At 41.3% G+C, this 27,613-nt stretch overlaps 1 protein-coding gene across 30 annotated transcripts in view; it reads left to right on the top strand.

Annotated features, from left to right (window-relative positions):
- Window positions 1–27,613, top strand: part of LOC106577623 (receptor-type tyrosine-protein phosphatase delta) — a 645,315-nt gene that overhangs the window by 274,035 nt on the left and 343,667 nt on the right. For all 30 annotated transcript variants that reach the window (XM_014155859.2, XM_014155852.2, XM_045701361.1 and 27 more), the window contains exon 7: window positions 2,863–2,907. The gene's annotated coding sequence lies outside the window, so the exon portion shown is untranslated. The remainder of the gene's footprint in view (window positions 1–2,862; window positions 2,908–27,613) is intronic.

Below are 27,613 nucleotides of genomic sequence, written 5' to 3'. Positions count from 1 at the left end.
GGAGTTACCTGTGGATGTATTTCAAGGCCTACCTTCAAACCTTTGCTTGACATCATGGGAAAATCAAAAGAAATCAGCCAAGACCTCAGATTTTTTTTATATACCTCCACAAGTCTGGTTCATCCTTGGGAGCAATTTCCGAACGCCTGAAGGTACCACGTTCTTCTGTACAAACAATTGTACGCAAGTATAAACACAATGGGACCACACAGCCATCATACCGCTCAGGAAGGAGTCGCGCTCTGTCTCCTAGAGATGAACGTAGTTTGGTGCGAAAAGTACAAATCAATCCCAGAACAACAGCAAATGACCTTGTGAAGATGCTGGAGGAAATAGGTACAAAAGTATCTCTATCCACAGTAAAACAAATCCTATATTGACATAACCTGAAAGGCCACTCAGCAAGGAAGAAGCCACTGCTCCAAAACCGGCATAAAAAAACAGACTACGGTTTGCAACTGCACATGAGTACAAAGATCATACTTTTTGTAGAAATGTCCTCTGGTCTGATGAAACAAAAAATAGAGCTGTTTGGCCATAATGACCATCGTTATGTTTGGAGGAAAAAGGGGGAGGCTTGCAAGCCGAAGAACACCCATCCCAACCGTGAAGCATGGGGGTGGCAGCATCATGTTTTGGGGGTGCTTTGCTGCAGGAGGGACTGGTGCACTTCACAAAATAGATGGCATCTTGAGAAGGACAATTATGTGGATATATTGAAGCAACATCTCAAGACATCAGTCAGGAGGTTAATAAAGCTTGGTCGCAAATGGGTCTTCCAAATGAACAATGACCCCAAGCATACTTCCAAAGTTGTGGCAAAATGGCTTAAGGACAACAAAGTCAAGGTATTGGAGTGCCCATCACAAAGCCCTGACCTCAATTCTATAGAAAATGTGTGGGCAGAACTGAAAACGCGTGTGCGAGCAAGGAGGCCTACAAACCTGACTCAGTTACACCAGCTCTGACAGGAGGAATGGGCCAAAATTCACCCAACTTATTGTAGGAAGCTTGTGGAAGGCTACCCGAAACGTTTGTCCCAAGTTAAACAATTTAAAGGCAATGCTACCAAATACTAATTGAGTGTATGTAAACTTCTGACCCACTGGGAATGTGATGAAAGAAATAAAAGTTGAAATAAATCTTTCTCTCTACTATTATTCTGACATTTCACATTCTTATAATAAAGTGGTGATCCTAACTGACCTAAGACAGGGAATTTTTACTTGGATTAAATGTCAGGAATTGTGAGAAACTGAGTTTAAATGTATTTGGTTAAGGTGTATGTAACCTTCGACTTCAATTGTATGTCATGGATGGGACTGTATCACCCACTGGAGACTTGAAGACAGAACCTTACCCAGAGAGCTGTGCATGTCAATGTGTGGTTAGACAACCAACTCCTTATATTTGGCACAATAGACAAATGCCGTTCTGGTTAGACATCTGAAGTTGAACTCTAAACACAACTTATTTGTACGTTTAGGCATACTGTCATTATAAGCACATCAATATGATATTTACAGCATAAAATGTTTTGTCTTTGTAACACAAACACACTCATCCATTTTTTTTAATGATAAATGTATCTACACTCATGCTGGGAGATGTTGGTACAATGTCCACATGTAGCCTACGCCTGTTGTAGGGATACTAGTAGTTCTAGGATTTGTCCCCCGGGAAAGATATAACAGTGGACATAAGGAGAGACGAGACAAAACTAGCAGGTTATAGAATATTGTGTTGTAGGACAGCTGATTGTGTTGCAGGACAATTCACAGTTGATACCATTTCCACAGTAACATGTAGTGACATGACGTGATGAAACGTTGAAACCAAGTTGCCAGCTGCTTTCATAGCCAGATGTTGTAGAACGAGTGTCTTATAAACACTGGCTCTTGCTATCTTGCCATAACTGATTTGACACAGAAATATCAGCTGGATAGGATAGCATGCTGCAGCTATCACCAAGCCTTGCTAGCTAGATGCTGTCAGTTTAACACAACACAAGGGCTTAACTCAAGGGCAGCGAAGGCTTTAGCCTACGCATAGAACTGAATTAGCTGACCATTTTGAGATGGCGAGTCAGTCGGGAGGGAAGTCCTCAACTTCAAAACTCAGTTTTCTCCATAGCTTAGCTTACCTCACTGGACTCACTAATGCCCTTGTTTGTTGTGATTGAATGGCAAAGACACATCCAAGAAATACCCACATCAAACCACACCCCCAAGACAACTCATGTTTGCCTTCAGTCATGACCACTAGTATTTCTTAATGAACATTGATGAAAAACAGGGCCAATTCAGGGACCTTGAAGCATGACGACTGAAATTAGGGTACATCCAATTTGGCAATTTTTATTTTATTTTTATCACTGCATAATTTTGTCAGAACAACCTAAAGCACATTTCTCCCTTTTGGTTCAATAAGCAGCTAATATTTACAAGAATATCAGTCCACAGGCTTGTATGGGCACCGTATCATTTAGCAGGAAATAGCCTGAGCAAATCTTCCCGGCACAGTAAATAATCAACTCCACAAGTGTAATTTGTTGTGCTGCTTTAAGGAGAATGTAATAACATACTGTATGTTTTCATTATAGGCCACAAAGCCAATCAGTATTTCTGCTAAGTCATTTTTAGGATTGTGCATGAAATTTGTGTTACCCGCCAAGCGAGAGTTTGGCACCCAAATGGTACCAGTGATAAAATGTTGTTTTGTTGTTACATAATGGTTAATTCTATAAACAAATCAACTTTGAAATATGATGATATGCTTTAATAATATTATTTCTGTGACAAGATGTCATGTTGCGGTTATATCATTAATATCTGTTGTTTTTTCTCTCTTTTGTCGTTCCAGTTCTCTTTCCTGAGACGACAACCACAGGATGAGGCTTGAGAGGAGGTACGTGTTTTGAGATGGATGTGGTGTGTTGAAATGTGATTGCCAATTTGGAGCCATTATGTCCATGCGTTGAGTGCCAGAGCTGCCTGGATGGGTTAACAAGGCTGACACTGGTCCCACACAATCAACCAGTGTGGACAATAGATTTGCCACAATGAGTATAACAACACAATTTGTTAATTACCATTTCAATTAGCCCCTGGATTGGGATTAATTCCATTTCAAAAGCAGTCATTTCAGATAATGTTCTGTGTCTGAATTGAAAACAAGCGTAAAATAGTCCATACTGAAAGCAATTTTCAATCAATCTCTTACATAGAAACGGAATCAACCACAAATCAGATGGCTCGGCTCAGGTCATTGTTCTGCCATCTCTCCCTTGGTTAGTGGAGAGAAAAGGCTGGATCTGGCAAGCCAAACCTTTTAGAGAGAGGGAGACTGACTTGCTCTGATGAGGCCAGACTGGCCATGCCTTGTGCTGTGTGCCAGGCTTCAGAAGCCTGATTGATAGATCGTGATGAGACTGTCACAGAGGAGGCAGTCTAGGAGAGATAGACTGGATAAGGATGTAGCTGGTGAGGAGGATGTATTTGGAACACGTGGAGAATGAAGTAGGGAAATTAAGTGACCGGCTGGATTGCGTGGTGGACTTGTGAAGAATTAGGTGTGCAGCAAAGATGCATGTTAAGGCCACACAAGTTTAGGACATGTTGAATTAACACTGGCAGCGAAGTTGGTTCATTATGTTGCAATTTATTGTTAAGATTGTTCCAAAGCTTTGTTAATGGTTTACTAAATCCTTGTTGAAAATAACAATATATGAATTGCTATGTACCGGAGTGCCAAGTCTAGGACCAAAAGGCTCCTTAACAGCTTCTACCCCAAGCCATAAGACTGCTGAACAATTCATCAAAGTTTATTTAGTAAATATTTTCTAATCTCTATTTCTTGAACTGCATTACACCACTATAACTTTGTGTAACAGAGCTACATAAAAATAGCTGGTCGTCTAAAATTGCGAAATGTTTTAATTGCCTTTATAAATTGCTGTCTAAACATCTGCTTTGGACATCATATTAGTGCATATTGTGGACACATGGTACATTAGCAGGGCAACTAGTGTTGTGCTGAATATTTGTACTGGGATGTCCACTGTTAGTGATTTCAAACTCAATAAATGCCCCATGTTTTACTTTTATTTTAGCCTGCGAACGGAAGGCTGACTCACTAGAACGCCAAATGTATTATTAGTCTCTCACATATGTGTAGGGAAGCCGAGACAGTGAGAGGGAGAATGAGAGAGAGGGTAGCAGTGTGTGCTGGTGAGTAATTGAGGTCGAGTGAGAAGGAGAGAGAGAGCTTGGTGCAAGCCAGTAAGAAAACAATGGAGAGAGTGGGGGAGCTCTAGTACCACTATCGGGTCGAGGAGTGGCCCCCAAGCTCTTATCTCCCGCCTGCCAAGCCCTGACCGGGGCCCCTGGCCCCGGCTTCTACTCCCTCCTGGTGTGACTCCCCGTTAGCCCCACTAAGCAAGGCACCCAGGTGAAATGAGCAATTCCCATTCAGAGGCGGAGTCACCTCGGAGACTCACCCAGCGAAATGGCTGCTCACTTTGGCTGATCAATGCACTCTCTCTCCCCTGTGCACTGCCGCAGAGTGATAGCCAGCAAAAAAGGGAAGGGTAAGAAAGAGAGAGAGAAATGTTAGCAGAGCATTTAATGATATTTGCCACGGTCTCTCTGACTGAGCACTGTCGAAGGGAGATGGTGCGCTTTGCATAAACTCAAAACACACGCAATATTGCTGTCGTCGCTGTGAAAGTGGCTGCGCCAGCCCCGCCGGATATGAGAATATTTCAGCAGACTGCACTGAAATGTCTTCCAATATGAATGATATTAACGATAATCACTTTGAATTACTGGGGTGTATCGGAAAGAATTCCCGAATGACTCAACATTGCGGAGGCTCGTGTGTCTAGCATTTACACTATTATAAAGATGTACTTTATAATACCAAACATTGCTGATAGATAGAATCGAGTGACAAAGTACTCATAATACACACACTGAGTATTATGACTGATGTAAACCTACCTCTGTGACTGGATGTGCTTCCATCACTGTAGCAGTAATTGATACCAGAACTGCAGCTGTTTCTACAAACCATAATACCTTACTTTAACATTCTCCACTATTTCAGTCTCCTTTAGTGATGGTGATATGTGCTGTATATACATCTAGCTCTAAAAACATTGAGACAGTGACACATTTTCTGTTGTTTTGGCTCTGTACTCCAGCACCTTGGATTCGAAATGAAGTGCAGACGATCAGTTTTAAGTTGATGGTATTTTGTTTAGAAATTACAGCACTTTTTGTACATAGTCCTCCCATTTTAGGAGACCAATGTATTGGGACAAATGAACTTATATGTGTAGAAAAGTTTATATTAAAGTTTAGTTCAAAGGTTTAGTGAACTGTACCGTAGAAAGACAAATAGATTATCTGATGGTTCTTTGCAACATATTGATCTGTTTCCCTTTTATGGCCTTTTGGATTATGTAGTTCCTACTAGAATGTTGTGTGCTGTAAGTGATGCTCTAAGTTAGCCACCATTTTTGTACAAAATACACTTGTTGATGGAAGTAAACATTTCATGACACTGGTCTTGGATCAGTCTAAGAGAGGAAAGTTGCAAACAATTCCCTGTTTGTAGCATGCTTAAAGAAGGACTCATCTTGTCACATTTGTTTGAACTCACAAGGTCAGATTGTCAACTGATGATAACAAACTGACATACTCAGAGGTCCCTGATAGCTGAAGTCTTTTTATTTAGGAAATCATTACCTGGTCCAAAAACAATCCCTAACCCCTACTCCCTATATGCACATGTACAGATCACACTGGAAATAATATATCATTAACTCTCCCTTGCCCTTTGATAGGCTAATCAGAGGTGGAATTTGTTTATACCTTTCTAGTCCTTTCAGATGTACAGTAGGGTCTAATCTAGGGTGTAGGGTCTTATTGAGGTTGTCTGGATGTGACCCATTGTTCATGATGACACAGGCCTACTCAACCAACATCGCCTCAACTAACGTCATAGGCCCCAATTCTGAAAAACAGCTTATTTTCTGTATCAATCTTTCTTAGCTTGGCTATGTCATTCCCACAAAAAAAACTACTTGGCTTCAAAGTGGCCCCTGTTGAATACTGTACCATCCTAAGAAGACGTGTCAGAGATGAATCACTGTTGATTACAGAACGAGAGTAAGGCAGAGAGAGCAGAGAAAGGAGGCCTCTCTCCGAGTATAGTGTAGAGACGTGCCTGTAACAAAATGCAAGCTTTGTGTACAAGCTTGGCAGAGGCAGATGTGAGGGGTTGAATCCACCCTGCCATCAGCATGTCATATCTGTAATATACTCCAATTATTTGTGATATAATGTACCGGCCCATCTCGGGGAGGAAATGTCAAAGCACCCATTTTACAGAGCAATTCAGAGGGAACTTTTCCAGCGTTTTTCCCTACGGTTAAGAGAAGATGGAGAGAACAACAAGTATCTCTCCCCATTTCACCATTAATGTCAAGGAGAAAAAGGGGAAGAGAGGTTGATGGACAGAGCGAGGGAGCAAAGGAAATATACTGAGTTTGAAGAGAGCGGATGATTCTAAGAGTTGGAGAGATACAGAAATGTTGGCAGAGATAGTTATGTCAGTGGAGAAACAGTGAGAGTTTATGAGTTTATAGTGAAGAGAAAAATAAACAGACAGACAGACAAGCAGACAAACAAGCAGACAAGCATTGAAAGATAGTGAGAAAAGGTCCATATGAGAGAGAAGATAGATTGTTTTTAAAAAAGGGCAAAAAGAGAGAAGGCTGGTTAATGTTCGCTTCAACGACTGCAATAACCGTTATGACATTCAAATGGGAAATTACCACAATATGGAACAGGCTGAGACAGCAACTTCCATGTAAATAAAGAGAACGTCATGACATATTTGCTGGTGTCATGATTTTTTCCAAGCACGCCTTGAACACCTCTTGACCCTGGGCATCCCTCAAGTGCTTGTGTTTGAATTAGTGTGCGAGTGTGTGTGTGTGTGTGTGTGTGTGTGTGTGTGTGTGTGTGTGTGTGTGTGTGTGTGTGTGTGTATTTGTGCAAGCAAGCGTGTGATGGACTTTGACCTTTTTTGTCCGAGACAGAAATAAAAAACCTTACTAAATAAAAGCAATCAATTCACCACAGTGGTGTGGCCAGATTGTTATTCATAATTCAGCATCGTATTGACAGAATAACCTCATTAGGATCCACATTTACATTTAACTTCTATACTGTACTGTACAACACTATATAACTGTCAGCTTTATGTCTGAAGGCGGTTCTCCAGTAACCCATTATTCCATTGTAACTCAAACAGGGTAGATAGTTATTAAGCCACTGTCGCCTAGTAACCCATCATTCCACTGTAACTCAAACAGCCAATGTCGCCCAAATATAATTGGTTGGGCGGGATGGACATTTTACCAGTTATTTGCATCCAACTCACCCCGGACAGACTAATGGAGCAGATTTACTGTTATGGCCAACACGTTTCATAGGTACTCATACATGCAGCTATTTCAATGAATACTCTACACTGAATTGTGAAGGCCAATAGTCTTGTTTGCACTAGAGACAGCTGGTATGTTTGCTATTGCATTCATGCATGTATTGGTGATTTGGGATCTTTGTATGTCCAAATATTATATATTTGTTGAAAAGTCATGCATAACACCTTTATTACATATTGGTGTCACATGAACAAGCCAGTAAAAAGGGATTCATTGGTTTATGCCAAGCGTTTTTTGCTTTAGTGGTGGGGTATTGCTTCTTCCCATTGTTTTCATATTAATTATACAAAGTCTCCACAGCAGGCGAATCCATATGTAGATGATGGCAGCATCACCTTATAGCAGGTAATCATTAGTCCATCATTTGCCCAAGCAAAGGAGCAATTGATTAGCTTTTCAATTCCACACTCACTTCTCAGTGTCGAGACAAATGCGCTAGTAATCATTCAAAAACGCCAAGGATCATTAAACGGTGGACACACTCTCGACTCTCCCCTTCACACACCAAAAAAGGTCCCATCAATCAAAAGAGATACCTTCACACTTTGCATGTACCTCTTTTACTTTCCCCCTTTCAACATGCGGTTCCCTTTAGTCGAGATTGGGTAATTGGACGACACATTTTGAATACGGCTATCATGGAACTCAAAGGGTTTTTGAAGGAAAGTAGATGACAGTAAACCTTTGCCCATCGTGGAGAAGGATGTAACGGAAAGAATGGAGTCGATGCCTATGATGACAAATGCCAATAGTCAATAACATTCCAGCATTCTTGAGCTGTGATGTATCCCTTCTCTCTCAAGAGGTGGAGTTTTTCCAACTAGTCAAAACAACACAGTAGGCCTACTACAATCTATACATTTCCATTTAATGCTGACCATTTTCGTTGATTTCAACAACACAATATTTACTTAATCTGTACTCCTACCTGCACAGTTTTAAAGTAATGGACGTAGAACAATGAAATACAATGATGGTACCAGTATTTTCTCACATCCCCTTGATTTGTCGCCCCTGGCTTATTGCACGACTTTGGCCAAAGGGGCAACGCATCTACCGTATGTCACTGAATCTACTTTAAATTAGAATATCTCATAAAAGGCCTGCTGTATAAATGTCACTCTCTCATCTCATGAAATGTCTGCCTTTCATTTGGCACATTCACTCGCATCCCCTTTGTGACAAAACCAACTGACTGTGGATATTAACAGGGCTCTGACTCTATCGCTCTCTCTCAACAACTCCCACATTATTAAATTGCTAATCGTGCTGACAATCAAGCCCAGACCATGTCATGCCGCCCATAACCACACAGTCAGAACACACAATAGATGTTTTCATCATCCCCACTATCGCAGGACTTGTTTACATCGGTGTCAGTCAAGACGCTCCGCAGCTACATTAACATACTTTGTCGCAAACAATAGCCACCATGATTCCCCCGGGGCTTGTCGCACACCAAATCTTAGTTGTACACGGGAGGCAATTATTAAAGAAGGGGATGAATAGAATATTTGAATATCTGAACGCGTTAAAAAGGGATAGAGGACGAGAAGCGTCAGAATTTATACCGCGCATAGAAGAATTGCGGACAAGCTTAAACGACTTTAAAAGTTTTCGTTGGGAAATGAGACGCAGGAATACGAGTTTCTCACAAGCATTACCTTGAGCTCTGCTGCGTGTGCTAATACCAAGCTAGCGTTAGCTTCTGGAATACACATTACACGTCAGCCCCCAAAAGACTAGGCACAAAATAAAAGAATAAGTAAGCTGTGACATGTAATTCTAAATGTCTTAACCACTACAGTGTCGCACATCTCGCATCTGCACTTCTTCTTTTGGATGTTCTCATTTGTATCCACACCTGTGTCATTCACCGCTTTATGTCTTAAGCTAATTTCATGGTCTAGGGGTTTGGATGGATGGCTCGGGTGTGACAGAGGGAGGGAGGGAAGGAAGGAAGGAAGAAAGAGGGAAAAGAGCGAGAGGGTGACTGAGAGATGGAAAGGGGAGTGAAGAAAATGTTTGCACAACAGATGACATGCTTACAAGTGGGAGATGAAACGCTGTTAGTTTAGAGAATGACTTAAACTGCCACCAAATAATCTGCTCACCTTGAACTCCATTATATAGTATCGACCAAATGCATAATAGTTGGGTATTGAGGGGATTATAATCCCATGTTACATGGTTGTTTCAGTACATTTAAAATAACCTTTATTTAAGTTGGCAAGTCAGTTAAGAACAAATTCTTATTTACCATGACGGCCTACCCCGGGCAAACCTGGACAACACTGGGCCAATTGTGCGCCGCCCTATGGGACTCCCAATCGTGGTCGAATGTGATACAGCCTGGATGTACAGAGGAGAGGCTATACGCCTGGTGCCCAAATCGATGACGTATGTCGTGTAGCTGAGTCAAGTGGAGATGAATGGATTCGGTTCAGTCAGTTCAGTCGTCTTGATTAGCCCTTCCCAGCAAGCTAGTTTATGTTGGCTAGCTGGCAACAACAGCAGCATGGCGCTAGTTAAACAAGAAAGTCATGTTTATTTTGATGGGCGAGGGAGAAATAATTGTTAGTATTGGTCACCATCTGGATGACACCGTGATATGCCAATTAGCTAACGACAAGCCGTTACGAATGACCAGCGCATCACTGTTGTATCGAGGTGCTTGTTATCCTCAGCCCCGGGCGACAGGGGTCCCAGAGCGAAGCAATATGGTTGGGCGAAGAGGTTCGTGCTTCCCACCGGGCAGCTGTATCACATGGAGCTAAAGTGGCCAATTTGTTCCATTCAACTTTATTTTATTTTGAGTAGGATAACAGCTTACACGAGAAATAACTTCTAATATTGTTTTTTGGTACTAGTAACCATCTGGATGTCACGTGATACAGTCTACACTGCTCAATGGGGATAGATTGTGCTGCAACCCTGCAACACAACAACACAGGGCACAGTGTCCTTTGCTCCCGCTTGCCATGGTAAGGAGAGGGAAGTAGTTAGATAGTGTAGCCAATATCAGGCCAGGGTGACAGCTAAAGCACATTTATTGTAGTGATTTTCACCAAAAAATGTACAACTACAGGATAAATGTCTACATTTTTGTAAAAAATGTACATTCTCAGATAAAAACAGAATGATTCTGAACTAGTCCCAACTTCGGCAGACAAGTTTCTAATTCTCGCTGAAGTTTATAGCCACGTCTATAAATTAGCCAGCAGGGAAGTGTTCATAAGGACGACTGACTGACTGACTGAACTGACTGAATCGAATCAGTTCATCTCCGTTCGTCTCCATTCGACTCTGGCTGCGCGGCACACAGTGCATTCGGAAAGTATTCAGACCCCTTGACTTTTTCCCCCATGTTACGTTACAGCCTTATTCTAAAATTGATTATTTCTTTTTTTACCCCATCAATTTACACATAATACACCATAATGACAAAGCAAAAACAGGTTTTTAGAAATTGTTGCAAATTTATTAAAAAAAATATATATATACACACTACCGTTCAAAAGTTTGGGGTCACTTAGAAATGTCCTTGTTTTTTAAAGAAAAGCAAATTTTTTGTCCATTAAAATAACATCAAATTGATCAGAAATACAGTGTAGACATTGTTAATGTTGTATGTAGCTGGAAACATTAATGACTATTGTAGCTGGAAACTACAGATGTTTTTATGGAATATCTACATAGGCATACAGAGGCCCATTATCAACAACCATCACTCCTGTGTTCCAATGGCACGTTGTGTTATCTAATCCAAGTTTATCATTTTAAAAGGCTAATTGATCATTAGAAAACCCTTTTGCAAGTATGTTAGCACAGCTGAAAACTGTGGTTCTGATTAAAGAAGCAATAAAACTGGCCTTCTTTAGACTAGTTGAGTATCTGGAGCGTCAGCATTTGTGGGTTCGATTACTGACTCAAAATGGCCAGAAACAAACTTTCTTCTGAAACTGTCATGCCCTGACCTTAGAGAGTTGAGTTAGAGATTTGGTTAGGTCAGGGTGTGACTTGGGTGGGCAAATCTATGTTTATATTTCTTTGTTGGCCTAGTATGGTTCCCAATCAGAGGCAGCTGTTTATCGTTGTCTCTGATTGGGGATCATACTTAGGCAGCCCTTTACCCACCTGAGATTGTGGGACCTTGTTTTTGCATTGTGCTGTCTAGCCCTGCAGAACATTACGTTCGGTTTTGTATTTTTGTGGTTTTGTTGGTGTTCATCTATTAAAGTAAGATGTACGCTTACCACGCTGCAATTCTTCTATCGACGAACGTAACAGAAACTCATCAGTATATTCTTGTTCTGAGAAATGAAGGCTATTCCATACAGAAATTGCCATGAAACTGAAGATCTCGTACAACACTGTGTACTACTTGTCACATGAGTTGACACTGGAGAGACGAAGCAGGTACGGGGAGTCAAACATTTAATAAGAAACGGACATGGAACGAGACAGGAACAGCGTCAGCATACAAGAAAACAAAGACAAAAAAACAATCAATGCCGAAGCGAGGAACAGAGCTGGGGAACTGACAAATATTGGGGAGGTAATAACAGGTGATGAGTGAGTCCAGGTGAGTCCAATATAACTGATGTGCGTGACGAGGGAAGGCAGGTATGCGTAATGGATGATAGGAGTGCGTGATGCAGGGTAGCCTGGCTCCCTCAAGTGCCGGGGGGAGCAGACGTGACACTACTCCCTTCACAGAACAGCGCAAACTGGCCCTAACCAGAATAGAAAGGAGTGGGAGGCCCCGGTGCACAACTGAGCAAGAGGACAAGTACATTAGAGTGTCTAGTTTGAGAAACAGATGCCTCACAAGTCCTCAACTGGCAGCTTCATTAAATAGTACCTGCAAAACACCAGTCTCAACGTCAACAGTGAAGATGCACCTAAGCTCAATTTAGAATATCATAGCAAAGGGTCTGAATACTTATGTAAATAAGGTATTTCTGTTTTTATTTTTAATAAATTGGCATAAATGTTTTTTATAAATTTTTTATTTAATGAATTTTAGAATAAGGCTGTAACGTAACAAAATGTGGAAAAAGTTAAGGGGTCTGAATACTTTCCGAATGCACTATACGTCATCAATTTGGGCACCAGGCGTGTCCGTAAAGCCTCTCCCATCTAGACGTGTGTGCAATGGATTGTTGTTAGTTCAGCCATATCTATACAAACCACTCAGTGGGTATTGGGGACATTATAATGCCATCTTAGAGAGTTGTTTCAGTCAATCTATTAAATAACACGTGAGATTAATGTTCCCATGCTAGAACATGTACAGTAACAGAAGGCCCCTAGTTTATCCTTATCCAACCGTCATACAAACCAATAAAAATGGACTCTATGTAGACAAACAGAACGCTCCTAGTTCATCCACATCCAACTGTCATACAAACCACTTAAATATGACCCTAAAAATTATGATCCTGCAACCTTTTCCAAGAAACCTCTTGAACCACAAATCACTATCACATAGCAAGGCATTTTTCAGATAGTAGTATGTCTATATATGCTGTAAAAATAAATAATTTAAGGTCAAAATACCATCAAAACAGCAAATTGGTGCATTTGAACAGTCACGCCAACTGTCATTGAAAAAAATTGACATTTCTGGGTCATTTAAATATAATTGCTATCGATGCACCCAGAAATCCTTTAAAAGCCTTGCACAACCTCACAGCCAAAGAAATTCACAATGTCAATTTATTGCCATCCTTGTTCTGAAGCAGAGTCAACAATAACCTTTTAGCTGGCTAGAGTATCTGCCGGTCTAACAGCTTATTTAGCTAAACACAGAAAAAAGAGCAATAACTTGGTAGGGAAATCAATTTTTTTAAGAGCCACCCATCAGGGTTAACAATAAAATGATCAAAGCCAGTATATATTTCCCTCACAACAAGAAGGAACATTTATTGAGGCTTTGAATTTATTTTTGGGCCAATCAATATTCCATTTCGCTCAAAGGTATTGAGTGAGTCCACCAGTGTGACTACAGCAGGCCGAGTCATATGTTTTGTTGTTGACAACAATGGTTTCAAAGATTTCTTTGTAGTGACACAGCCATTGAGATGGTTTTTAATTTTGACGTTGTGGATTCTCCTTCCCATCAAAGCATCACATTGGAATAACACTACGATGTCATTTGAAATAATTGATTGTACACACCATCATAATTCAATCTGCATTACAGTCCGAGGACAACAACGGGCTGTTTGCTTTCAAAGCTAGCAACATTAGCATGGCCCATGAGAAGCCTAATGCCCATGCTGTGGGCATGTGTTGATCGAATAGCAGAGTTAATTCATCACTTTCTTGTCGGAAGAGTTAATTGAGATGCTCTCAAAAGGAGACAAAAAGCGTTTGGTGTTTTTCAAGCGGGGTATAAACAAACCAATCCCAGATAAGGCTAAATACCATTAACACTGCTTGAGAGGCATCGTTCAGTGTCTCTGGAATATTTATTTAAGTTTCTATTCAGTCGTATTTGACCTGGAGGAGAATAACTTAGTAAGAAGGAAAATATTAAGGTTCCAGACAAAACAGGAAGCGTTTCACCTTCATGTCAAATAAGTGGGTGTACTGCATCAAATATGCATGGCCAACCAACAAATCATTCAAATATAGACAATGACAATATTTTTTGTCCCTGACTAGTATTGTGCATGCCACTCATATGAGTTGACACACTTAATTCTGCGTTTTATCATGTAGTTAGACACTCTTGACAGAGCAGTCACATAGTTCACACTAAGCTTTTTTTAATTACTGTAATATCTCCATTGTGCCCTATTGTTATCATTCCCAATGAAATGTACTGTGTGAGATATTGGAATTTAAATGAATATGCTAATTACAATTTGGATTCAGCAGCCCACAATTATTTAATATTCTAATCACAATGGGGCCATTTTTATGTAAACTCAAATAAGTGCATGTAATTATCAAGATTATAATGTCGCCATTGTTGGACACCGGTGCATATTACGAAATGTAAGAAAAGCCCATAGACGTATCATTGCGATCAGTGATGACCTGTAAGTTATCGTCGCCATAGCTACATACTCCTCCATAATCACCGCTGCAAAGTAGTTCCCAAGAGAGTCCACTTGTGATGATTCACACACGTGTTACATCACTGTATTAGCTGTCAATCCTAATTCATCCACCAGACACTAGTCTGCTCCAGATAGATCCTCCATATGTCAGAACCACAGACTCCATTTCCCTCAGTCCTCTGTGACTGGCAGGCTTTGGCGGACCATGAAAGCGGGGTATGTGATGCCCAAAATGACCTCATAGCAAAAACCCGGCAGACTCGGTTGGCATGGTCACGGCAACCTTTTAAATAGGCTGAATGTGGGTTTGACTGTCGGACTTAGCTAGTCCCTTCCTTGAAGAAAAAAACTTTGGAAATGATTTCAGGTTTCAGGGCAGTGACATACTGTAAAACAAAGGATGCTGTATATGTGGACATTCTAGTGCAGAGGGGATGTGGTCAGGGAATTGGGTGTCCCGGAGATGCAGCTAGTTTTTTAGCACAGGGTTTGACAGTTTACTGTTCATACTACTGTACTCGTACGCTAATGCAAGGCAGTTATCACAAAAGTATACGCCAAACATACAGTAATCCCTTGGATCATTTGTGGGATGCAGCGCTGCCTATACAGTATGTTGACAACATTGAGTAAACCAAAAAATAAGTGATCAAGTAAACTGTCTGCTATTTAAGGAGGAGTCTCGGAGGCAACCGGCGAACAACAAACCCAACTCTCTCTAGGACAATTATATGACTGTGTAGCAGTCACTTTACTCACTAATACACAGTATGGTATTAATTACTGGTTGTAAACAATGCACTTTGCGGAGATTATTGCATGCACTCCGCGTCCTCCATGTGTTTGGTAATTCTCACAAGTGATTAAATGGGGAAGCTAGGACAGCTGTTCATGATGAGTTCATTGGCATGTTTAATTAATTGCACTAGAGATAATTATTCAATCATTACTTTGATTAATTTTCCGCATCCCGGATTATGCGTCAAATGTCTGGGATGATATCAATAGTTTGGAAAGTACTGAAAGAGCCGGTATAAACGAAAAGGGCCAATATGTTCTGTGGGTTCTTTTTTTCTTCAAGAAATGCTTTGATTCATTTCACCATATTAATACATATTCTCTTACGTTGGCTTGGAAATTAGGAAAATGTGCCTTCATGATTCCAAAAAGATTGATCGGTGTTCTGCTGTCTCACTTCAAGATGTTGGCATGGTTTTGCTAAATACTAAGCCTCAAGGTTAAAGCGTTTAACCTTGGCACACTGCTAAATAGTCTGCTGATGTATTTTTCTTACTTTCAAACATGCATGTTTAGGATTCATTCCCAACCCCATCTCAGTCTCAGTGCTGCTCTGTCGTTGTTTATTCCAACGTGATTTGATTCTGTCAGCATTATGGTTGAAACATGCTTATCCACAGCCCCATAGATACGCTGGGTTGTGGCGACGACATCCAACTGAACGAAAGCCAGGCAAATCGTTTGTGAGAGATCTTGTCAAACAGATTAATTCCCACCCCAGGCCTCGGGTTCTTTACCATTTTCTGTCATGCTGCTTTGCCAGGCTCCCTCTTGATAATACCCCCAAAGATAAAATTAATTGTGCAGGGGGATGGGAGACGGGGGAGTATCTAAAAGAACCTTGAGAAAGACAAACTCTTTCTTTCCCCCATTGCATGTGAAAACACAGTGACGATCAAACCATCAGAAGCATGAAACAACCCCTGAAATCACAGACTTTGTTGTGAAGTTTTGTGCAAGTAGGCTGTTCTAAGAGAAATGTGTCGGGACAGAATTGAATCCCCTCCTCAAAGACTGTCTGCGGTGAAATTACCATCAAACTGAAATCAAATCAAATGTATTTATATAGCCCTTCTTACATCAGCTGATATCTCAAAGTGCTGTACAGAAACCCAGCCCAAAATCCCCAAACAGCAAGCAATGCAGGTGTAGAAGCACGGTGGCTAGGAAAAACTCCCTAGAAAGGCCAGAACCTAGGAAGAAACCTAGAGAGGAACCAGGCTATGAGGGGTGGCCAGTCCTCTTCTGGGTGTGCCGGGTGGAGAGTATAACAGAACATGGCCAATATGTTCAAATGTTCATAAATGACCAGCATGGTCAAATAATAATAATCACAGTAGTTGTCGGGGGTGCAACAGGTCAACACCTCAAGAGTAAATGTCAGTTGACTTTTCATAGCCAAACTACTCAGTTTATCAGTGACTTTACAAAGTAGCTGAGCAATGCAGTGAATTTCTGTCATTGTTATTTAATGCTAGACTTAAAAAGTCGTAACAGAGTTTTGATTTAGACCTAGAAACAATTATGTTTGTAAAGTAAGGCTCACATCTTTCTTTTCGTTGGCCCATCTCTTTGCCAGCTGGCTGTGCAATGTTGTCAATTTCTTTTCAAGTTCAGTTTTTCATAGGCAATATAATTGATTTATAACAGTGATTCAATTGAATTAGTCTCAACTGACTTGAATTGAAATGGTATCCAATCCTAGTGGGCATTCACTCAAAACAAGCTCTGTTCTCGGTGGGAAGTGGGAACTCATGGCTGTATTATGTGTGAGAAGACATCCTCAGGTGATGTCCACACAAATCATGTCAAACAGCATCCCTGTTTTGTCCTCACATCGTTTGCCTCCTACTACAGTGTGTCCTCAACTAGAGACTCACTCATGACACGTAGTAGTGCACAGGGGGACAGAGGCATTATGGCAGTGGCACATTTAAAGTGTTCCCTTGGCACTCGGGTGTCTCTGTGCACCTCACTGGCAGATGGTGTGAACAAGCCTATTGGTGTCAGTGATAGACACTATCACCAGGTGGGAAATGTGCAATAACAACAACAGTGTAGTGTTGTTTGGGTGGTAGCCTGGGCTAGATATGTTGTTTGGGTTTGCATGAAGTCAAAACACGTCTGGTTACGTCAATCTAAGTACAATAATTTAAAAAATCCCCATCAAAATCTGTCAGTTTAAGCTACAAATATTTGTAGATGGCCGAGCTCCAGCTGTGAGACATCCCGGAAATTGGACTTCTCACAAAAATGACTGTAGTTTCCAAAGTTAGTGCTGCTGATGTGCCAACTTCTGTCTGTAGCGTCCAAACCATTTGGGCTACAAACTACCATGACCCCACTATGGAAAGGGGAGATTCTCACGAAGACGATGGTGTTCTCCGTTTTGCTGCCCAAAAAAGCGATTAAATAGGTATAATATATATACAGTGCATTCGGAAAGTATTCGGGCCTCTTGACTTTTTGCACATTTTGTTACATTACAGCCTTATTTTTCTTCATCAATCTACACACAATACCCCATAATGACAAAGTAAAAACAGGTTTTTAGAAAAGTTTCCAAATTTATATAAAATTAATTAATTAATTAAATATCACATTTACATAATTATTCAGACCCTTACTCAGTACTTTGTTGAAGCACCTTTGGCAGTGATTACAGCTTAGAGTCTTCTTGGTATGACGCTACAAGCTTGGCACATCTGTATTTGGGGAGTTTCTCCCATTCTTCTCTGCAGATCCTCTCAAGCTCTGTCAGGTTGGAAAGAGAGAGTCGCTGCACAGCTATTTTCAGGTCTCTCCAGAGATGCTAGATCGGGTTCAACTTTGCACACTCTTGGTATTCTCTCAACTAGCTTCATGAAGTAGTCACCCAGAATGCTTTTCCAACAGTCTTGAAGGAGTTCCCACATATGATGGGCACTTTTTGGCTGCTTTTCCTTCACTCTGTGGTTCAACTCATCCCAAACCATCTCAGCTGGGTTGAGGTCTGGTGATTGTGGAGGCCAGCACTCCATCCCTCCTCTTCTTGGTCAAATAGCCCTTACACAGCTGAAGGTGTGTTGTGGGTCATTGTCCTGTTGAAAAACAAATGATAGTCCCACTAAGCGCAAACCAGATGTGATGGCATATTGCTGCAGAATGCTGTGGTAGCCATGCTGGTTAATTGTGCCTTGAATTCTACATTTCTGAGGCTGGTAACTCTAATGAATTTATCCTGTGCAGCAGAGGTAACTCTGGGTCTTCCTTTCTTGTGGCAGTCCAAATGAGAGCCAGTTTCATCATAGCGCTTGATGGTTTTTGCAACTGCACTTGAAGAAACTTTCAAAGCTCTTGACATTTTTGGATTGACTGACCTTCATGCCTTTAAAGTAATGATGGACTGTCATATCTCTTTGCTTATTTGAGCTGTTCTTGCCTTAATATGGACTTGGTATTTTACTAAATAGGGCTATATTCTGTTTACCAACCCTACCTTGTCACAACACAACTGATTGGCTCAATCGCATTAAGAAGGAAATTAATTCCACAAATTAACTTTGAACTAGGCACACCTGTTAATTGAAATGCATTCCAGGTGACTACCTCATGAAGCTGGTTGGGAGAATGCCAAGAGTGTGCAAAGCTGTCATCCAGTTAAAGGGTGGGTACTTTGAAGAATCTCAAATATAAAATATATTTTTATTTGTTTAACACTTTATTGGTTATTACATGATTCCATATGTGTTATTTCATAGTTTTGATGTCTTCACTATTATTCTACAATGTAGAAAATAGTAAAAATAAAGAAAAACCCTGCAATGAGTAGGTGTGTCCAAACTTTTAACTGGTACTATATATATATATATATACAGTTGAAGTCGGAAGTTTACATACACTTAGGTTGGAGTCATTGAAACTCGTTTTCAACCACTCCACAAATGTCTTGCTAACAAACTATAGTTTTGGCAAGTCGGTTAGGACATTTACTTTGTGCATGACACAAGTAATTTTTCCAAAATTTTTTTTACAGACAAATTATTTCACTGTATCACAATTCCAGTGGGTCAGAAGTTTACATACACTAAGTTGACTGTGCCTTTAAACAGCTTGGAAAAATCCAGAAAATGATGTCATGGCTTTAGAAGCTTCTGATAGGCTAATTGACATCATTTGAGTCAATTGGAGGTGTACCTGTGGATGTATTTCAAGGCCTGCCTACAAACTCAGTGCCTCTTTGCTTGACATCATGGGAAAATCCAAAAGAAATCAGCTAAGACCTCAGAAAAAAATTGGATACCTCCACAAGTCTGGTTCATCCTTGGGAGCAATTCCCAAATGCCTGAAGGTACCACGTTCATCTATACAAACAATATCACTCAAGTGTCAACACCATGGGACCACACAGCCGTCATAGCGCTCAGGAAGGAGACGCGTTCTGTCTCCTATAGATGACCGTACTTTGGTGCAAAAAGTGCAAATCATTTCAAGAACATCAGCAAAGGACCTTGTGAAGATGCTGGAGGAAACAGGAACAAAAGTATCTCTATCCACAGTAAAATGAGTCCTATATGGACATAACCTGAAAGAACGCTCAGCAAGGAAGAAGCCACTGCTCCAAAACCGCCAGACTACGGTTTGCAACTGCACATGAGGACAAAGATCGCACTTTTTGGAGAAATGTCCTCTGGTCTGATGAAACAAAAATAGAACTGTTTGGCTATAATGACCATTGTTATGTTTGGAGGAAAAACGGGGAGGCTTGCAAGCCGAAGAACACCATCCCAACCGACAAGCACTGTGTGGCAGCATCATGTTGTGGGTTGCTTTCCTGCAGGAGGGACTGGTGCACTTCACAAAATAGATGGCATCATGAGATAGAAAATTATGTGGATATATTGAAGCAACATCTCAAGACATCAGTCAGGAAGTTAAAGCTTGGTCGCAAATGGGTCTTCCAAATGAACAATGACCCCAAGCATACTTCCAAAGTTGTGGCAAAATGGCTTAAGGACAACAAAGTCAAGGTTTTGGAGTGGCCATCACAAAGCACTGACTTCAATCCCATAGAAAATGTGTGGGCAGAACTGAAAAGGCGTGTGTGAGCAAGGAGGCCTACAAACCTGACACAGTTACACCAGTTCTTTCAGGAGGAATGGGGCAAAATTCACCCAACTTATTGTGGGAAGCTTGTGGAAGGCTACCCGAAACGTTTGACCCAAGTTAAACAATTTAAAGGCAATGCTACCAAATACTAATTGAGTGTATGTAAACTTCTGAGCCACTGGGAATGTGATGAAAGAAATAAAAGCTGAAATAAATCATTCTCTCTACTATTATTCTGACATTTCACATTCCTAAAATAAAGTGGTGATCCTGTCTGACCTAAGACAGGACATTTTTACTAGGATTAAATGTCAGGAATTGTGAAAAACTTAGTTTAAATGTATTTGGCTAAGGTGTATGTAAACTTCTGACTTCAACTCTATGTACAGTATATATATTTGTATATATATATACATATATATATACCTACAGGGGTCCTCAAATTCATTTAGATGTTAACGTGAAGTATGTTTTCACTTCCTAAAGAGAGTTAACTCTATTTTGTCTGGCTCTTGTTGATCTTTTTGTTTGTTGAAGGGCTGAGTTACCCCCTGCTATTTTCTAATCTAGTCAAATATCTCCAAGAATATATCTTGTTTACACAAACCACAGCTTGTAAGAGCAAGACTGTTTGACATTTTCCCCGGATCTGTGTCTGGATCTCATTTTAGTAACTGCACACACACACACACACACACACACACACACACACACACACACACACACACACACACACACACACACACACACACACACACACACACACACACACACACACACACACACAGTCCCTCGAAAGTCCACTATTGCCGCCGCCTATCTATCACCCTCCCCGGCTCTGAAACAGCCTCCACTGTCACAACATGACATCTTCAGGGCCCAACGGCGTCCACACAGTGTCCTGCTTCGTCGTCGGAGCGGCTCCGTGTGGAGCTCATCCAGCCAACGCTGCGCCAGAGTGTCACTTTGGACCCCAGACAGGCAGGACAGTGAGGGTGACAGCCCGGGGATGGGAGTCGGGGAGTGGGGACAATGGGGAGAAGGGAGTGGCCGATTGACAAGGCCGGGCCTGGCAGCCATAGGGTGTTAAAGTGTCTGAACAGATGAGCCTAGGGGCCTAGGGGTTTCAGTCTGCTCAGTTCAGTCTAGTATGAACAGCCTATGCCAGTGCTCCATTTCATTAGCAACTGGTAATTAGCAACTGGAGTCACCTCAAGCATTGAGTTTAATGACAGAATCAGTTGAAGTCTCTCAAGAGAGAAGAGGTTCATCATGGTTTTGTTGAAAGTGCATACACAGTATGGGGTGAACGAGGATTAACAAGCTGACCTTAGTCAAATATTACACAACTCACTTGATCTCTTGAAGGTCTGAACATTTTTACCCTACAATAAATATCTGTTGCCTGAATATATCTAAAGATGTGGCTGACATGCAGTATTTCGCCATCCATACAATACCTGCCGCTGATAAAGGTAGACGCTGTTACAGTGTGACAGACATTTCCAATTATAATGGGTAAATAACTTTTGATATATTTATCAGTCCATCTTCCTTTAAATTCACTCACCTGCAAAATGGTAATATCACAGATTTGGATTCCCAGGTAAAATGTTTTCTGCTGTTCATTCTAATCTCTCCTTCTCATCAGTGTTTCGTCTCAGGCCTAAAAACACTTATATTACAAACAGTACAATAAGATAGACAGCTACAGCAGTGTCTCTGGTTGGTATTGCCAAATGTAACAGTCAATATGTTTCTTTTAATTCTGTGGTAACCTTCCACCGCTCACTTTGCGCAGAAACCAAGATTGAGAAGTGCATCTTAATTGTTCCGCTGTCATAAACCAAACACACACACACAAAAATGACCCTGTACGCAAGCCACAAGCCTCTGCACATTCACTGTATATTAACTCCCCAAGCGTTAGTTTTTGTTAGGACAAATCATTAGCTTCAGCTAACATTACAGAACAAATACATGTTAGCAGGGTGGAACTTCTAAACAAACTCCCGCGTTTAGGGGTAAATAAATGACGTGACTCATTAACGTGATGAATGGCCGCACAATCCCCAGGTGCCCCACGTCAACACACTCCCATCAGTCCCTCTTGTCGGCCATTCCGGGTGAAAGTGTTTAAAATGTGCTGCTGCTAAGTGCTGAGGCAAGCAGCTCCACCAGCCAAATGTTCCCTTTTCCATCTCCTGAGGCTCTAAGGACCCATTCTACTGTTAACATCAAATCATTCTATTCACCCGGATTCAGGCGCTCTCCAAAATGTGCGAAGGTACAGAGAGAGTAGAAGAGGTGAGGATGGGGGGGTAAAGGGTCATTGTTTTCTGTAAAAACAAAATAGACTCCATTGTTCAGTACTGAGTAATTACACTCAAAGTTGACAACACTCAGGCTTCAAATCCATCTTGTTGACCATGAAGGCAACTTATTAAGTGGAATTATAGTTTATAATAGTGGGGATCAATGGGAGCGATTTGGACAGTGAATCAGGCCTGGACTTGAGGAGATACATTTTCCTTGGCGCTGTGAGAGGAAGCAGTCAGTGGTGACGTTTTCTCAACTGAGGATTTTTTTTCTATTTGCATTTATGCACCTTCCGAAACTGTATGCATACACAGTAGTCTCAAGTCTGCTCATACAGAGCAGATATAAACTGTATGCATACACAGTAGTCTCAAGTCTGCTCATACAGAGCAGATATAAACTGTATGCATACACAGTAGTCTCAAGTCTGTTCATACAGAGCAGATATAAACTGTATGCATACACAGTAGTCTCAAGTCTGCTCATACAGAGCAGATATAAACTGTATGCATACACAGTAGTCTCAAGTCTGTTCATACAAAGCAGAACACGTCACAGTGCAAATATTTGTAGGCGAGGCTGAGTGGCTCTCAATGTTTGGTTGGTCTCATTATACATTTTAGTCATTTAGCAGACACTCTTATCCCGAGCAACTTACAGGAGCAATTAGGGTTAAGTGGCTTGCTCAAGGGCACCTCGACCTATCTTTCACCTAGTAGGCTCGGGGATTTCAACCAGCGACCTTTCGGTTACTGGCCCTGCCACCCTCTCCCTGCCACCCTCTCCCCAGTCTGTTGTAAAGCCTATATTTACGGATGCAACCAAGAGTGTATTTTGAAGGACCAATCAAGCATCATCATCATCATCATCATCATCACATAATCATTGTCATCATCTTCATTCATGATCACCATGATCATCAACATAATAACCATCACTATTGTCATCATTTCAAAGGGACAAATAAGGTTTACACAGTAAAATCTACCCATTGAAAGGACTGCACCATTCGGACACATTTTTACCGACTGACTACTAGATCACACCACAAAAGAAACACGTTCGTGTGAAATGCGTCAAACATTCCTCAAAGAATGCAAACAAGCAAACTACCAGATGGTGAATTCAGTAGACTGATTGTATAAAAATGGCTCTGGCTTACAAGAAAAGAGTGATGACTGAGTTACAGTGTAATGGGTAGAACATTCGAGACTCCCTTTGCAACCTGAAGCAATTATCACATTCAGCTGTTTCTTACACTAGATTGACTTCTTTCTTGTTTCAAGATAACTCCAGCATCTGATGCACGACACCTCGGGCTGTGAAAATGCTAACTGTCCTCAAAACGCCTAAAATGTGTGTGTTTGTGTTTCTTTGTTTATAAAGCATTGTGATTTGGAAATGAAGGGTATGCCTTGAGCCGAGGCAATCTTTCCCAGCATATGAACATTATGGAGAGAGGTGTCAGAAAAGACTGGCTGCTAGGATTTACTCTTATTCTCAGTTTACATTTTTCAGTTTTGAATCAAATAGAACATTTCCATTACACTACCATAAGGCAATCAATGCAGTTGCACTACGACCAATGCAATCAATTATGTTTTCCCTGTGTAACACAGATTCAATAATCTACATGATATAAATGTCCTCTTTTTGTCACATAGCGGTAACCTTTTCACTGGTTTGGATTGAATTAGGACCTTCATATGGCAACACGTTTCAATGGAGCTTAAGCATGATGTTTCATTTTCACTTCGAATAAAGAACCATGACAAATAAGCATCAATTCATATGTGAAAGGCTAAACAACTCTATTTAAGCCTGACAAGTCTGACAGTATGTCTCTTAAGATACAATACTAGGTCAACATGCCTGTTATCTAGTCTATATGAACACGTTGAAGAAGTGCCTTTTAACTTTTGAATCTTACATCAGGGTATCATTGTCCTAACCTACTCCAACAGCACCTCAGTAGTTATCTAATTAACTGTAATTATGTTAGACTTAGGCCATACTCACAATCGATTTAAAATGAGACCACTTTGAGATCAGACAAGAGTCTTTCCCTCCCTGATACTCTGGCTTGAATGGACTTAATGGTACAGTTTCTATGGAGACCAAACACTGAACAAGGACAAATTAGGTGAGGTTTTGTGGCAATGCACTATTGAGGAAGGAATACAAGTCCTTGGCACAGTACAGTATGATGAGCATGGAAGGCTGAACAGTGGTTGCAGGTGTAGTGGCTAAATAATGGCATCAAAAGGACAAATAGGATTCCCATCAATTAAAGTAATAGCTTGTTTGTTCCAATGTCCATACTAGCATACCACTTAGAAATAACACATTTATTGGGTAGCGTTCCAATTTGTTTGCTTGTGTGGACGTTGGAATAGAACCGATAGGTAAATAGTATTTACAACTTACAGACTTTTATTTCAAGGCAAGATAACATACCCCATACAGTGTGTGCTCGCTGAGACACCCAGCCTGTACGAGCGTACAGTTCTTCCCCACTGGATGTTTGATTCTCCCACTTCCATTACCTTAAGCCCTGTAATCTTGATGTTCGGACGGGGAGGGAGATTGCATTGGAGGGCATCACGTTTGAACAGGGCAGCTTAGTGTGGTTACAGTATAGTACATACAGCACACACCATCACTGTGCTTTTCCACAGGAAGTTATAGGATTCTGTACCTGACAAAAGAGAGAAGTTTATGGAGTAAACTCCACTTCATATGAGTAATTACTTTCTATTGAATGGAGGGTAGCAGTTCAGTTGATCTCTGCCAGTGAAAGGATGTTTGAGATTCTTCAAAGCTGCACTGTAATACATTATATTTACCATTAGGTGAGTGCACAAGTAAGAACTAAGAAAGGTGATTTGTATGATGAATTATGTATGCCAGTGGCGGTCGGTGACGTGTAAGATGAGGGAGGATTATAATTTGTTTTATGAGCATGGCCTTATTTCTATTACAGCTTATTGGATCACTGTCACTCATGTTCCATTCACCCAGTTCAATGTATCATTGGCAGGTTTAGGCTTCTACATCATAGTCTAATTTTCCCTATACCCATCATGAGGTTGCTACAACCTAACCTATGAATGACAGTTTACAATGTAGGTAGGTGCATAGGTCGAGAGAACATTTTGAGTAATCAAGGGGTGCGTTCGTAAATTCACTCTGGCTATTTACTCTGAATTCAGAGCACTTGTGTCTGTGTGCCAAAGCGCAGAATAACTGATTAATTTACGAATGCGCAACACCCATTGAATATGACCGATGTCAGTAAACGTTGGCAATTTTTTTATTCATTAAATTGTTGCCAGCTGCACAGTTGAAAACAGCCTAACCAGCTCTGCTAGGGTGAGTAAAATGGTCAGAGGGAAGTGTTCTCTAATTTGTGTCTGGAAGTAGCTCGCTAGCTAGCCAACTTTAGCCAGTTAACTTGGGTGCTTGACTACTGTTGTGAGGTCAGAACACTCGGATCAACCCTACTCCTCGGCCAGAATGTCCAGAGTGCACTCTGAGCAGACTGACTCCATACTGAATATAAGAACACACTCAAGGTGACAGACAGTGACACATTCAATACTGCCTTGCACACTCTTGCCTGCATCTAGCTGATCTGGTGTGATTGTTAGTCCAACAGTTGAAAACTAGTTTCCTTCTATTTAAAATGTTTTTCAACATAATCGGTGGAATGAATACACCCCTGATCATATGCAAACACAGTTCACTTTCATAGCAGTCACTTACAAACAGCATGAACATTTTACTCGTTGTATAATTTCTTCTCACATCTGTGCGCTCTCCTCCTCTCACCTTTTCCCTTCTCTTGTGGACTGTGCACAACACATCAGCTGTCTGTGACAAGGCGATAAAACCTTTCCAAGACAAACTTTCATATCATAACCGCTAACCGTTACACAGCCTACAACATTGTCACCATATTAGCTGACGACATTAGTAACGTCATAGTCAACATAGCTACAATAACTAACACGTTAGTAAACCCACTACAATAATGCAGTACAGTGCACAGTCAGCAAGCAGTTTAGTAGTTACACCAGTGGGCCCCCGGTGGCAATAAATTAATAAAACCTAAAGCTTACCTTGACTTGGAAGAGTTCCAGTGTTGGATAGCCATAGCTCTCACTTTGAGTTTCTGATGGGCCGCCCCCAGGTGGTGAAGGTAGGAAACAACATCTCCACTTCGCTGATCCTCAACACTGGGGCCCCACAAGGGTGCGTTCACAGCCCCCTCCTGTACTCCCTGTTCACCCATGACTGCACAGCAATGCACGCCTCCGACTCAATCATCAAGTTTGCAGACGACACAACAGTAGTGGGTTTGATTATCAACAACAACAAGACAGCCTACTGGGAGGAGATGAGGGCACTCGGAATGTGGTGTCAGGTAAACAATCTCTCACTCAACTTCAACAAAACAAAAGAGATGATTGTGGACTTCAGGAAACAGCAGAGGGAGCACCCCCCTATCCACATCGACGGGACAGTAGTGGAGAAGGTGGAAAGTTCCTCGGCGTACACATCACCGACAAACTGAAATGGTCCACCCACACAGATAGTGTGGCGAAGAAGGCGCAACAGTGCCTCTTCAACCTCAGGAGGCTGAATACATTTGGCTTGTCACCTAAAACCCCCACAAACTTTTACAGATGCACAATTGAGAGCATCCTGTCGTGCTGTATCACTGCCTGGTACGGCAACTGCACTGCCCTCAACCGCAAGGCTCTCCAGAGGGTGGTGCGGTCTGCACAACGGATCACCGGGGGCAAACTACCTGCCC

The sequence above is a fragment of the Salmo salar genome, chromosome ssa18, assembly GCF_905237065.1.
Source record: "Salmo salar chromosome ssa18, Ssal_v3.1, whole genome shotgun sequence".
NCBI classification, from domain to species: Eukaryota; Metazoa; Chordata; class Actinopteri; order Salmoniformes; family Salmonidae; genus Salmo; species Salmo salar.
This window is presented reverse-complemented; position numbering and strand designations above follow the sequence as displayed.